The sequence below is a fragment of the Mustelus asterias genome, chromosome 3, assembly GCF_964213995.1.
Source record: "Mustelus asterias chromosome 3, sMusAst1.hap1.1, whole genome shotgun sequence".
Lineage (NCBI taxonomy): Eukaryota > Metazoa > Chordata > Chondrichthyes > Carcharhiniformes > Triakidae > Mustelus > Mustelus asterias.
The window spans coordinates 124,137,773-124,153,225 of NC_135803.1; the positions used below are offsets into that span (position 1 = coordinate 124,137,773).

At 41.4% G+C, this 15,453-nt stretch overlaps 1 protein-coding gene across 1 annotated transcript in view; it reads right to left on the bottom strand.

Moving 5' to 3' along the window:
- LOC144491556 (receptor-type tyrosine-protein phosphatase gamma-like) overlaps positions 1-15,453 on the bottom strand; it is a 711,057-nt gene that overhangs the window by 301,779 nt on the left and 393,825 nt on the right. The gene's annotated exons all lie outside the window — the stretch shown is intronic.

Here is a 15,453-nt window from a genome sequence, read left to right on the forward strand (position 1 = left end):
TTTCCTCAAAATCAAAATACATGTTTTCAATTATGAATGTCAGGTAAATTCAGTGCATCACAGTCCAATATAGTTTCAGCCTTTTTAAAAATTCTTTCATGGGATGTGGGCGTCACTAGCAAAGGCCAATATTTGTTGCCCATCCATAATTGCCCTTGGACTGAGTGGCTTTCAAGACACTTCAAATTGCAGTTAAGAGTCAGCCACATTGTTGTGGGTCTGGACTCGCGTGTAGGTCAGACCAGCTAAGGACGGCAGATTTCCTTCCCGTAAGGACATTAGTGAACCAGATGGATTTTTATGACAATCGATAATGGTTTAATTAGACTTTTAATTCCATATTTTTATTGGCTTAAAATTTCACCATCTGCCATGGTGGAATTCAAACCCAGATGCCCAGAGTATTACCCTGGGTCTTGGATTACTAGTCCAGTGACAATACCATTATGCCACTGGCTCCCCTACTGTTTTTCAGTATTCTACTCTCCGGAGCAGCTATTATTCTTTCACTATGTGACTGCAGCATCCCTTGTGATAATCATCAGTATGTAATTCAATGCTCCAATTGCTTTCTCATGTACTTGCACACATCACAAACAGGTACTTAAAAATTCGAAGGGCAGTGATTGGATTACACCCTTTTTATTTTGAACATAATCACAACACATAAAACTTCACCTCTAGGTGCATGTTTTGTATCAAGATGCACTTATTCTCACGTGAGAAAAAACCCAGCTGAGCTAATTGAATGCAAAATACACACCAAGGTGCCAGACCTGGTGGACAACAATGTTGAACTGGAGGTTCAAGATCATTATGCTGAGAAAAAGGGTGCTGCAAAGTTTTATGCAAACCAGAGAAGGGAAATTAGACAATCTGTAATGCCAGGTTATGAAGAACTGCTCAGGTGAGTCTGAGTGAGGTGGGTAAATCAAGTTACCCCAAGCCATACACTGTCATTTATATTAAAATTTATTCAAATTCATGGAAATCAGGTTCATGCCCTCACTGGTCATGAACTTGATCCGTCACCAATGGTGGACGAGGAAGATCACAAAATCTCGCTGGTGCAAATCACGTTTTTGCCCTCTTGCGCGATTGAGCAGCCATAACGGGATTTGCACCCTCTTTGAATGGGGCCATTAGATCTTGCACAATATTTGTTGCCAATATTTCAGTCACTGCAGACACCATTCTCTCTGTTGTTATAAACATCATCACAATATACTCATAATAACAGCTGTCATAGTCAATCATCACTAGTATGGATTCTCCCGATGGAAGTTGACTTAAGAGATCAACTGCTGCATCCCCCCATAGTCCAGACAGTAACAGTGCTCTGTGTACTGGTTCTGGTAGATTGGGTCTTCTGAAAAGTTGACATATTTTGACAAACTGTCCCACATCTTTCTACATCCCTGGCCACTATACTTGGGTTTGTAAGTTTTGCTCAGTACCAACCATTTCCAAGCGATCCCCATGAGCTAGCGTCACCAGTCTAGCTCTTAGCTCTTGTGGCACTACAAGCCTGAAGCCTCAGAACACACTTCCCTATTGTGCATAGTTCATCCTGTACAGCCATGTACACCTTGATGAGGCAATTCTCCCACTTTCCAGCTTGGGTTTTCTGGATCTGTGGGTGCAGCATGAACTGCCATGAACTACACAACTGATCCAGCTTCTTTCTCAAGTGAGGATCTCCCTCAGTAGTTTTGATAACTCGGGAAGCCCAATTGGAAAGTAATGGCATTATTGTTGAACACAAATAAAGCCACTACTCCCTGGTGTACATAACAAGTCCCAACTTTCATTTTATTTAAATAATTTATCCAAATACATTACAATTTATTCAAATACATTAGAACAATTTCTGTTCATTTTATCAGCCACTTCAGAACAGATGCTACTGAAACATGGTTTGGAATGAAGTATTAATAGGCTGGCAGAATTGGCCTGTTTCCTTATCAATGAAGTTGAGAAGGTGGTCAATTCCCCTACGGTGCAGAAAGGGGCTATTTGGTCCATCGAGTCTGCACCGATCACAATCCCTCCCAGACCCGATCCCCATAACTCCACTTATTTACTCTGCTAACCCCCTGATGCCAAGGTCAATTTAGCATAGCCAATCCACCTAACCCGTTTGACTGTGGGAGGAAACCGGAACACCCGGAGGAAAGTCACGCAACATGGGGAGAACGTGCAAACTCCACACAAACAATTACCTAAGCCAGGAATTGAACCCAGGTCTCTGGCACAGTGAGGCAGCAATGCTAACCACTGTGCCACCACCGTGCCGCTCTTAAACATTAAACAAACTGCTACAGTCAATCTTGACACAAAACCATGGCAACCCTATTAACATAGTAGATAGCCAGCACCAGCCTCTTTTCTACAAAGGTCAATAGCTTGAGTGTTTTTACACAGTGATAAATTAAATTATTAAAACAACAAGCTGATATAATCACAATGTCAACAGCAAATATACCAATCGCAATCATTACCATTTACTATAACGCTTTACTATTTCTACTCATTAATATTGCAGCAAACAACCTCCACTCCAATAAAAATGGAGTCAATTGTAAGTTAAGTTATCTGTCACCTTCTGGGGTTTCGCCTTCCAGGGTTTCGCCGTCCAAGGTTACGCCTTCTCGGACACAGGAGTCCCAACCGGGATAACAGTTAACTGCAGACCCTTTCTGGTGGCTGCCTTATAAAGGGCTCAGGTGATGAGTGCTACCCGACAGGCCATTTCCTGTTACCATGGGAACTCGTATTCAACAAGCTCCACAGGGAGATCAATTAAAGATTCCCCATGCTCAGTAGTCATGACAGCGGGTCAATGATGTTTATCTTTTCCGCTATGTGAACCACCTTGCACTTGTGCTGCTGGAATCAAAACCCATCTTTCGACATGGTTTGGATCTGGGAGAATAAATCGCCTCTACTGGCTTGTGATTGATTGTTAATTCAAACTCACATACCCACACTGGCCTCTTTCTCCATTTGAGAATATCTCCCCTCCACATTTGTCACAAATCTGCTCATGTAGGCAATAATTCTTAGGCCTTCAGCATCAACACTGCTCCTAATCCTACTTCACGAGCATCTGCTATGACTATTGTTGGTGCATTGCAATGATAGTATCCTAGGTTCCAACACTTGTCAAGTTGTTTTTCAAAGCTTTGAAGGCAACTTTCTGTTCTTTATCAAATCTGAACGGTTCATTTTTCTGGTCAATTTCCTCAACGGATCAGCCAGGATAGCAAAGTTTGAGTTATACCTCCCACAGTAGTTCACAAGTCCCAGCCAACTCCTCATTTCACTGGCATTTTGTGGTTTATGTGCTTCTGCTATTTTTTCTATCTTGTCTTTGGCGGGACTGATTCCATCGTTCATGAGTTATGCCCCCATGAATGCTAGTTCTGTCATGTCCAGAAAGCACGTATCTGTACTTACATTAAGTTCTGCTGACTGCAATCTAGCCAATACTGATCTCAGCCTCTCATTATGTTCCTCTCTATTAACTCCATGAATACTGAACTCCTGATCCCCCTCCCGGGCGGCCCGATCTCCTGATCCTCCTCCTGGGCAGCCCCGATGTCCCAATCCAACCCCCTCCCCCGCCAGCAGCCCTGACCCCGTCCGACAGTCCCGACCGCCCCAATCCACTCCCCCACCCGGATGGCTAGCCCCGATCACCTCTTCCCTCCCTCTGCCTGCAATTCCGATTGCAGAGTAGCAGCGGGACACCCCTCCCCCACCAATTGTCCCCCTCATAGGCCTCCTCAATAGGACACACCCCCACTGGCTCCACCCATGGCACTGCCCTATGTGCAGTGCCGGTTTTCCCCGGGCAGTGCCAGGGTGCCAGGCTGGCACTGCCCAAGGGGCACCCCCCCCCCTTACCCCTGACCTCTTGGAGGGGCCTCAATGGTCTCTCTCCCCTTCAGTAAGGTCAGGTGCTTGTTCCCCATTAATGCGGAGGAGGAGTGAACCCCGCTGGAGTGAACCCTGCTCGAGTGAACAACCCCCAGCAAGGGGTGGGGTGTGTGTGTGTGTGTGTGTGGGGGAGGGGGTGCTATTGAATCGGAAATAGCAATTTTCACATTGTAATCAGCTTTGCACTGATTTCCGCTGCAGAGCTGATTACTCTCGAGCAGCGCAGCAGCTCAAGCAGCGCAGTGACCTGGGAGAATCACCCCCCAATACCTTTTCATCTGCCATGCTGGCTAACTCCCTAACATGTGTTACCTGACCTTCATGCATTACAGGTTTTAACTAAATGCACATCCTTATTTTCTGCAATTAATAAGGAGGGATATTTCCGATCAGTAAAACTGTACATACATGTAGTTATCACTCTATCATAATATCCAAATTTAAAAGCAAGTTTCTATGGAAAATAAAAGGATTACAAAAATAAATACACTATCAGTTAAAACATTAAAGGAGCACTCAATTGGAAGGAGAATAATGGTCTACACTATCCCTGAAACAGACCCTAAATAATTGGGCAAGTTAGATAGGTTTATGCTTTTACATGCTTAATGTCTTTATAATTGGAAACAACTTAAACACCCCTTATTTATTGTGGCTATCTACCTTCAAGGAAAACAAAATTAAGATTTGTTGCTCTTGATGATCAGCACATTAGCCGTGATTTTAAGACTGGTGAGAATCGCAACTGGAATGCACTGCCTGGGATTGTAGTGGAGGCAAGTTCAATTGAGGCATTCAAGAGTGTATTAGATGATTATTTGGACCGAAACAATGTTTACAGGAGAAGGGCACTGAGTCGTAATGCTCATTCAGAGATCTGGTGCAGATACAATGGGCTGAATGGCCTCATTCTGCATCACTACTAATTTGTGATTGTGTGTGTTCAAATGGAGAAGGGCAAAATAGGACCTGAAGCAGATCCAAATCAAATATGCCAAGGAAATTTGCTGGAGTTCGGATGATGGAATTCAAAATCACTTTGGCTTTGCACGAATAAATCTGACCAACTTCAACTGTTTTCACAGAGTAAAATAAAATATTGATCTCTGTCTATGCTTCATTATGTAAAGTTGACTGCTGCAACACCAAGGCGTTAAAATTAACCGCAGTGAACCTATGCTCAGGGGAAAATGGCGGTAAAACATCATGTACTCCTGATTGCTGTGTGTGATGCTTGTCGTAAAAATGCATATGTATGGTTGTCAGGTAAGAATAAATTGGGCTTGGCTGTCTTGTCTTTCATGGTTAAATCATGACATAAAATGTATATCATTCATAGTCTGGGCTTCAACACTTGAGAAAGTGAACAAAGGGATGCCGGTGTTTGAGATCTGTACACCAGCATAATTTGTAGTCATTCTCAAAGGAAAAAAACTGAGGGTACAATTTGGATGTATGTATTACTCATTAAGAGGAATGGATTAAATACTATTATCACAAGTGATTTGCAAACAAAATAGATCAGAGTAATTGTGTACGTAACAAATAAATTGAATATTGATTCATAATGGGTCTGAAATTCAGAATAGCAGTGTCATATTTCTCAATTATTAGATAATACTTTCACAAAAAAATAGTTGGGAAAATAGTTATTTTTAATACTGAGCTTCTAAAAGCAACTTGCGGGAGATTCAAAAAGATTCAAATGATAATGAAATGCTAATAGGATATTTGTTAAGTAATCTTTACTTCTTCACAAAATTCAGAAAGACGTCTCTCACCATCGTATTGGCTAACAGTATGCAATAAGAGCAGGCTTTTGACATAGACTGAGGATTATAGGAAAGAAACAGATACCTAAGAAGGCAGTTGATATTCCTCAAAGCAAGATGTTATTCTGACAAGCAGGAAATAGATGTGAAAGACAGGTGATTGCGGGAGAATAGTATCGTTCTGAGTTGTGCAGATGGATTATTGCATTTATGTAACATGGCTGTGATGAAGAGATGCATGTGTTCTTTATTTATATAATTACACAAATAGATGTTGTATTAATTGAATCAAGTAAGTGATCGCATTTATTGCTCTGCACATTTTATACTACTATGGTATAAAATGGCTTATGATTTCAATTGGACTTTATGTCATCCAATGTTACCTCAGACTGCCTTCAAAACTATTGAAGAAATGCATATGCAGAAGACAGATATAAGGTTATGAGGGAATTTTTTGTTACTCCCTTGGGTCCCACAATCGTGCACATAGATACAGTGGCGTGATAGTCACGTCCCATAAACTCAGACAATTTGCAGGATTGGTTGATGTCATTGAACCTGAAAAGGTATCTACAGAAGACTTTAATTTATAACCAGCACACTTGATCAACATCCACTGAAAATCAACAGCATGGTTTTCACATGCCCAGATTTTGTGTTCAGCTGTGAAGGAACAGTGCTAACTGACCACCTTGCTGAAAGCTTCCCTCAAAAAGATTCTATGGGCTTTTGAGTGGATTCTTACTCTAAACCCAGCATCTGATTTTGCGTTGCACCTTTCACAGGCCATCTGTGATGCCTGTGAGCAGGGACACAAAACAGCAAGGCCCTTCAGCCAGTCAGACTCAAGTAACTTCACGGAGATACCCAGGGGAGGAATCCATTGGAGCAGCGCCAGGAAGAAGAAAGCTGAACAAATCGTCACTGCCCCCCTCCCCAGGGACTTGACATAAAACTATGCTGCACCACTAGAAGCACATGCAAGGGAAAACATTTCTACCCAGTAGACTTTCAAACAAGTAAACAACACCAAAGGGGTTGTATAGAAGGCAAAATATAGGTTGGGCAAACAGCTTGGATTAAGGTAGAGAAATAAAAGAGTCAAAGAAAATATTAAAAACTCATTCCAATCATTTTAATTTCTCAAAGGAGTCAGCAACAATAATTGGTAGAATATGGTTGCATACATCATAAACCATCATGTCAACTGCACACTTCATCACGAACTGAAGCTTCAAAAGCTCCAGCCGCTTTCTGGAAATTTTCAGAAATTCCATACACTGTCTTGGTCTCTCAGCTAAGTTCTATTTTTCACTTTCATCTTCAATTTAATATGCCTTTCATGCCCTTGTTTTTAGCCTCCTGCCTCTCATCTTCTCTGCAAAATTTAAAATAACCCTGAAGCAAAGTACAGCAGGCGCTAAAAATAAAAAAAAGGCAAATGCAGGAAACAATCAGCAAATCAAACAACATCTGCACGAGAGGACGGTAGGGGTAAAACTGCAGGTCTTATATTCTGCCCGCCCCCTTTTCTGTGGCTCGATTGATCTGGAATAACTCCAGGTTCCAATGAAAAGTAACTGAAATGTTAATTCTACCTTTCATTTCTCCATGGCTGCTGCAACACCCACTATTTTCAGGATTTTCTTTTTTATTTAAAATTATTTTACCAGTTTCCCACTAATGCTGCCTTTTGTTCTTCTTCTTGGGGTGTCGAAGCACCATCCCACTCTCAGTTAATGGCCATGTTATATGAATTGATGTATTTTAAAGATCCACTTTTTTTTTTAAATGGTCTCGCGGTGGTACCTCGGCGAAGCACGGGCAACTGCCCCTCCACAGGTTACTGACTTCATTTGATGTGTGTTCTCTCACCACCACCACTGTGCTGGGCATTGCAGCTTCAGCCCTAGCCACAGTAGTGTTGTCATCAACATTCTCAACCTCAGGTTGTGGCTTGCTTTGGCCACAACTGCAACCACAGCCCCTCCTCCAAAGTAGCCAGCCCCGCCATTATCTCAACGTTTTCTTGCCTTTTTAAACCTGGACTCCCAATGGCGCAGTCTGAGACCCAACCCAAAATCTGGTGACCAATCATTCTTTGCTCATTCAATGCTGGTTTTAAAACATTCTTTTTATGGCTACTATTAACATCAGGAAAGCCCCCCCAGCTGATCTTCAAGTCTGATCTATCTTCTGTCCACATTCTAACCTACTCCAATTCTTCCTACCCCATGCACTCTCCAGCCAGACTCCATTTCACCTAATACGTGACCTTAACTTTCCTCCAAAGCTGTTGAATCTTCCTCCTCCTCCTCCTCCTCTTCATCCCACTCAACAACCCCTGCTCTTCCAAACTGCTCCATCAACCCCAGCCAGCAGTCGTGGTCCACATCAGTATCAATGATATCGGTAGAAAGAAGGATATGGTCCTGCAGTCTGAATTAGGGATTTAGCTAGAAAATTAGCTAGCAGGACCTCAATAGTAATAATCTCAGGATTACTCCCACTGCTGTGCACAAATCAGTACATAAATAGGAGAATGAGACAGATGAATGTGTAGCTGGAAAGATGGTGTAGAGGAACGGGCTTTAGATTCTTGGGATATTGGGACTGGCTCCGGGGGAAATTGGACCTGTAGAGGCTGGATGGGTTGCATCTGAACAGAGCTGAGACAAAGTTCCTTGCAGGGCAATTTGCCCATGCTGTTGGGGAGGCTTTAAACTAATTTGGCGTGGGGTGTGGGAACCAATGGGTAATAGTAAAGAGTAATATCAAGGGGCACAGGATACTTGGAGACATTGATAGTACTAGAGTAAGGAATAATAAATTCATCAGTGGGGTCAAAGTAAAGGAGACAGTAATAGCGTCTAAATCAGGGTTACTGTGCATGTGTGTGAATGCAGAGTGTAATAAACAGGACTAGTGAGTTACAGGAGCAGATTGCCATGTGGAAATGTGGGCCAAAAATTACTGGTCTTCCCTGTTGGAGTAATTATAGTGGATGAGAGAGAAAATTTGGCAGACCATTAAAGTGCACTGAGCTCGGGTGGGAATTTCCAGTCCTGGGGCGCGTGGCTGTGAAATCCCGCCCATGTTGACTACAACAGTGACCTAGTTCAAAGAAGGGCAGTGCTGGGTGTTAAATATCTGTGGATACAGGTTGTGCAGGAAAGATAGGAAAGGAAGAAACGGGGGAGGGGTATTGATAAAATTAAGCACTGCCCCACTGTAGAAAGAGGGATCAAGGACAGAATCTATTTGGCTGGAACTCAGGAACAAGAAATGTGTAATTACATTGTCTGGTGTAGTCCATAGACCACTAATCAATGGAAGGATGTAGAGGAACAAATTTGCAAAGAAGTTAGAGAGAGGTGCAAGAACAAGTTGACAAGTGTGAGGTTGGAAGGTTCTTTGGAAGGAATAATAGTAAAATGGACTATTATTTAAATGGTGAAAAATTACAATATGCTACTGTGCAGAGGGACCTGGGGGTCCTTGTGCATGAATCGCAAAAACTCAGTTTGCAGGTGCAGCAGGTGATCAAGAAGGCAAATGGAATGTTGGCCTTTATCGCGAAGTGGATGGAGTATAAAAGCAGGGAGGTCGTGCTGCAATTGTACAAGGTACTGGTGAGGCCAAAACTAGAGTAGTGTGTGCAATTTTGATCCCCTTATTTGCGAAAGGATATATTGGCCTTGGAAGGAATACAGAGAAGGTTCACCAGGTTGATACCGGAGATGAGGGGGTTAGCTTATGAGGAGAGATTGAGTAGATTGGGCCTGTACTCGTTGGAGTTTAGACGGCTGAGGGGAGATCTTATAGAGACATATAAGATAATGAAGGGGCTAGACAGGGGCTAGAGGCAGAGAGATTCTTTTCACTTAGAAAGGAAACAAGAACTAGAGGACATAGCCTCAAAATAAGGGGGAATCAGTTTAGAACAGAGTTGAGGAGGAACTTCTTCTCTCAGAGGGTAGTGAATCTCTGGAATTCTCTGCCCATTGAAGCAGTGGAGGCTACCTCGTTAAATATGTTTAAGTCACAGGTAGATAGATTTCTGATCAATAAGGGAATTAAGGGTTATGGGGAGCGGATGGGTAAATGGAACTAAACCACTATCAGATCAGCCATGATCTTATTGAATGGCGGGGCAGGCTCGAGGGGCTAGATGGCCTACTCCTGCTCCTATTTCTTATGTTCTTAACTATGGAGTAGTTATAATGGGAGACTTCAGTTATCTGAATATTTACTGGAATAATAGTAGTGTAAAGGGCAAGAGTTCCTGGAGTAAGTTCAGGAAGATTTTCTACAACAGTATGTTTCCAGTCCAAAGGGAGAGGAGGTATTGCTGTACCTGGTTCTTGGGAATGAGAATTGGGCCAAATGGATCAAATTTCAGCAGCAGAACATTTAGGGGACGGTGATCATTGTATCATTGGCTCTGGAAAAGGACAAAGAATAATGCAGAGTAAGAAAAATTAGCTGGGGGAAAGTAAACTTCAATGGGTAAGAATGGATCTAGACCGAATAAATTGGAGTCAAAGGTTGGCAGGAAAAACAGTAGCTGAACAATGGGCTACCTTCAAAAATGGGATGGTTCAGGTACAGTCAAGGTATTTCTCTCAAAAAGGAAAGGTAGGGAAAACAAATCCAGAGCCTCCACGGATGATAAAGATAGAAATTAAGATAAAGAAGAAAATGTGTGCTTAAGACAGGTGTCAGGTAGAAAATACAATTGAAAACCAAGATGAATACAGGCCCAGAGGGTACATAACCTTGATGAGGCACTGGATCCAGATGGGATGCATCCAAGGATAATGAGGGAAATGACAGTGGAATTTGCAGAGGCACGGCCACAGTTTTCCAGTCTTCCTTAGACTCAGGGAGATCCATGAGAATGGGAGATTTGCAAACGTTACACCCTTGTTTAAAAAGTGGTATAAAGCTAAGCCCAGCAACTACCGGCCAGTCAGTTTAACTTTGGTGGTGGGGAAACTTCCAGAAACAATAATGCGGGGCAAAATTAATAGTCATACATACAAGCGTGGGTTAATGAAGGAAAACCAACATGGATTTAAGGGAAAATCATGTTTAACAAACTTGCTGGAGTTTTTGAAGAGGTAAAAGAGAGGATTGGTGAGGGCAATGCTGTTAATGTGCTGTATACAGGACTTCCAAAAGGCGTTTGACACAGTGCTGCGCAAATGACTTGGGAGCAAAGCTATAGCTGACGGAATAAAAGAGACAGTAGCAACATGAATATAGAATTGGCTAAATGACAGGAAACAGAGCACCGTTAATGGATATTTTTCGGACTGGAGAAAGGTTTGTACTGGAGTTCCACAGAGTCAGTAACCCTTGCTTTTCCTGATACATATTAATGATCTAGACCTTGACATACAGGGCACAATATCAAAGACAAGTTGGCAGACAGGTGGCAGATGGAGAAATGTGAAGTGATTCATTTTGGTAGGGAGAATATGGTGTGATGATAGTAGTGTATTTTATATTTACTCAACGGGCTAAAAGAGTCTATTTTGTACTGTATGACTCTATGAATCCGAGTTCCATTCCAGGTCTTCAAAGTCACAAAGGGTGTGTCAATACGTGGCCAAACAGTTGATTGGCAAACTACAAATCCTTCTAATAAGCTTATGGAAGGTGGTAAGAGTGGGCGAGTCTCTTGATCAGCCATACTTGATGAGGATTTCAAGCTATAGCTGCAAGTCAAAACTTAGTGACCTGTTTCAGGTAAAACTAGCTACAGAAATAGACATAAACATATTATTTTGACTGCCTAATGACACTAGACATGGGAAGTTTCTCAGTCTGAGTGAATGAAGTGTTAACAGTCACTGTGCGGATTTGGGAATAGAGTGGTCCCTATAATGACCCAGCCAGGAGAAGAAATTTGAAAAGGTGAAAAGTATAATATCGTTCGCTTGATCAAAAGTATTGACATGAAATGATCTGAATGCCATTTTGGATGTCATTTTTCTTACAAAGAAGAGAATGTCTATGGAACATTCACATGTTACTTCTTGAATCTAGGAACTCCAACAATCTAATCAACCATTAAATACGGTAGCATTTTTAATTGTACCTGATGAGCATTTGATAGTTATACTCTGGCTGAGTGCATCTATCCTAAACATCAACTATGAGCAGCTTTCACTTGCATTGAATTTCCCTCAAAATATGATGCTTCAAGATTGCTTTGAGAAAGAATGAAAGCTTTAAAAAACAGTGCCTCTGAGTGAAACGTTGCCCTATTTTGCACAAGGTTTCTATGACAACATCAATGATTTATTTCCCATCATTTGTCAAAACCTCAAGTGTAGTAAGGCACATATATAAACCATAATGCAACATTTTTTTCTGAACAATTCGCCATCAGATTTATTTTTCTCAAAGTCCCAAATTATTGTGTCAGTGAAAAGATTGGTTTAAAGTTCTGACCATATGTAAATTGTCGACAAGTTATTTTGAATTTTTATTAAATACCATGGTGTTTGCAGACTGCAATGGATGTAACATTTTACTTAGTGCAAGGTATTTCTATACAACAGCTGGAACAATTTATTTTCCCGTCCTAATCATAGGGTATTGCCGGTGAAGAAAGGTAAAATTCCATTATGTACTATTGCACTCAAGCACTGAAGTAGCCAAAAAAATTTTTAAAACCTTTTCTCAGTGGCTTTTTGTTATTGCTATTACTTTCATACAGATGTATTGGTTGTTTTATTTGACACTGAGTTTGACAACCAATATGTAGTTGATTTGTAAAGCATCCGCCTTACAATGTTTGTCAGATTAGAATTAGTTATCCTGATCTCGGAGAAATCATTCTCTGCAATGGAGTATCCAGAAATCCTAGATTGTTCAGTGCTTCAGGGGTTTTCAACTAATTGCACCAACTGCCAAATACAACTTCAACAGCTATTTCCATACATCATAGGCTAGTCAAAGTAAACTTATGTAAAGGTGTTTTTTCGTATTTCTTTAAATGCCAAAAATTGAGTATGGACTGGATACGAATTAGACACCAGTCAATTTGGGGTTTAAGTATGTCGGAGGCTTTGCAGCAGCAGTGATGACATTCCATATACAATCACAATGTACGAATGAATAAATAACAAAAAAGGCCATTTGGTTTATCTTAATTCACTCACTTTCCATTTGACAGTTTCTTCAATGATTTCAAAGATTTTGTTTGCTTGACAACACCTTTTGATACAGTAAACCAAGAAGGCCGATGGAAGGTTCTGTACAAATATGGTTACCCTGAAAAGATGATCAGTGTCATTCTCACATTTCACAATGGCATGACGAACAGTGTGATGTGAAGTGGTGTATCACTGGATGCCTTTCCTGTCACGAACAGCACCAAGCAAAGCTGTGCATTGACTCCAGCTCGGTTTGCCATATACCTCTCAGCCATGCTCCACTACGCACTTGAGAATCTTGACACAGATGGACACATTCAATTCAGGATAGATGGCAACCGCTTCAACTTGCAAAGCTCAAGGCTTTCACAAAGGTTATAGAACAATCAAACATTGAGTTCAGGAACACTTCCTTCAGCTTCACCCATACTTATTTAAATACTGTTCATGGAATGTGTATTGTCCCCAGAGCTATCTTTGCTTCAAATTGCCAGACTCTGCAATGCTCCTGGTAGTTTCCTGGCTCTCTCAGTACCTGTGTTATTTATGTATGATGGAAGTGTCATCAGCCACATATGCAAAGGGCATTCTTCGTCTGATACATTAGCCACAAGCTGCATGTGGCTAACTTGGAATCTAGATGTGATTAATTTTGGATTACTAAATCAAAAAGTGATTTGTAGGCACCATCCGTGGGCATGTAATGTCAATGCTCATATTCACACAATGCACACGTGTACTTAAATTTTCTTGAGTATTTGTTGGAAAAATAGGAGCAGAGTGTGCACATTTCTTCTTTGGTTATGGCTCTTTGCTAAAATGGCGAGCATTACAAGAGAAAGCATCAGACATTAGTACTCACGGTAAACCCAACCTGAATAACCTCGCCAGTTCAACAAAGAAAGCCAGCCCATCCAACAGTGAGCAGTTCTCACTGCGCACATCATGGCAAAGTGCAAGTAGCATCCAGTCAAGTTCTGAGTGGAAGAATGCATCGTGGAAATCGCACTGTGCAATTCAATATTCTTAGTGATAACTCTATGAAGTCAAAATACCATTTGCTACTGCTGGGCAAAATCCTAGAAGCTGCACAGAGATGCCAGTCTAGTGAAACACAGCCTCCACGTCTACTTTTTAAACAAATGTATTTGTTCATGGGTTGTGGGTGTCGCTGACAAAGCCAGCATTTGTTGTCCATCCCTAATTGTCTTTGAACTAAGTAACTTCAGAGGGCAGCGAAGAATCAACCACTTTGCTGTGGTCTGGAGTCACATGTACGCCACTGCAAGTAAGGAAAGCTTTAAAGGACATTAGTGAACTAGATGGGCTTTTATGACAATCAATATTAGTTTCATGGTCACCATCATGGATGACTAGCTTTCAATTCCTCATTTTATTAACTGGATTTAAATTCCATCAGCTGCCGTGATGGTATCTGAACCTGTATCCCCACAGCATTTGCCTGACCTCTGAATTACTAGTCCAGTGATCCCACCATCTTCTACTCAGAGATAATCACAGTTGACCTATAGATCCTGTGGGCTTGCTAAGCAATTATACAAGCTGATTTGCTCATCTCTTGTCTTCTAAACAGCCCTGTGTGTTTAATGGGGGACTACACACAAATAAGGAAACTGGAAGCACTGAACTGCATTGGAAATACAGACTGATAAATCAGGACTCTATGAAGAATTGAATACTTGCAGATGAGAGATCATTTGAATGTAGAGTCCAGTTATGCCAGTCCGTTTGCGACTCCAAACCTGTTAGATTTTGCTAAAATGTTTATGCAGAGTGATATATCGGACTCGTACAGAAGATTTCAAGGCAGCCACCTGTTTCTGGATTCATGTTTTCCACATGAATTGACCCAATAGTAAAAGTGTTGTTTGAAGGATTTTCAGTGAGAAAGAGGAAGTACATCGATTTTTGTGACTTTAACTAATCACCAGCCACATTGCTGCTGGCTGGGCCGCAGGAAAATTGGGATTTGCTGATTTTGATCTCCCTTAACATTGCCACATTTCATATGCTTTCCTGTTGTATCAATGGTTAAGTGTGTTTGATTTCAACGTACTCAGCCACGCAGAAGCCAGATTCTGGACCTGATGTCAGTGATCTATGCTGAATACAGCTGCATATATCTTTCCAAGGAAGAGTCAGTATGGACTCAAAATGTCAACTCTTTCTTATTTCACAGATGTTGCCAGACCTGCTGAGTATTTCCAGCACTTGGTTTTTAATTCAGATTTCCAAAATCTGAACAAAAGAATTTTACTATACAGAAATCAAGTAACATGCAAACTAATACTTACACCGTATTGTGACACTTGTGTACCTTTAAGAATTTTTTTTAAAAATCATGTTCTCTGCAGTTGTAAGCAGGCCTTTTGGTTTTATTGTTGCTGAGCTGTCTGCCAGAAGTCCTTTTATTGCTGCTTCATTGGTTTAAAATGGGGTTTTGTTTGTTTTTACTCTGGGCCTCAGGTACTTTCTGGGATTTTTTATGACCCTGCATTGTGAGGGAGAAGAATGATTTGCAGGTCAGGTGACAGGAGCTCTTTTAT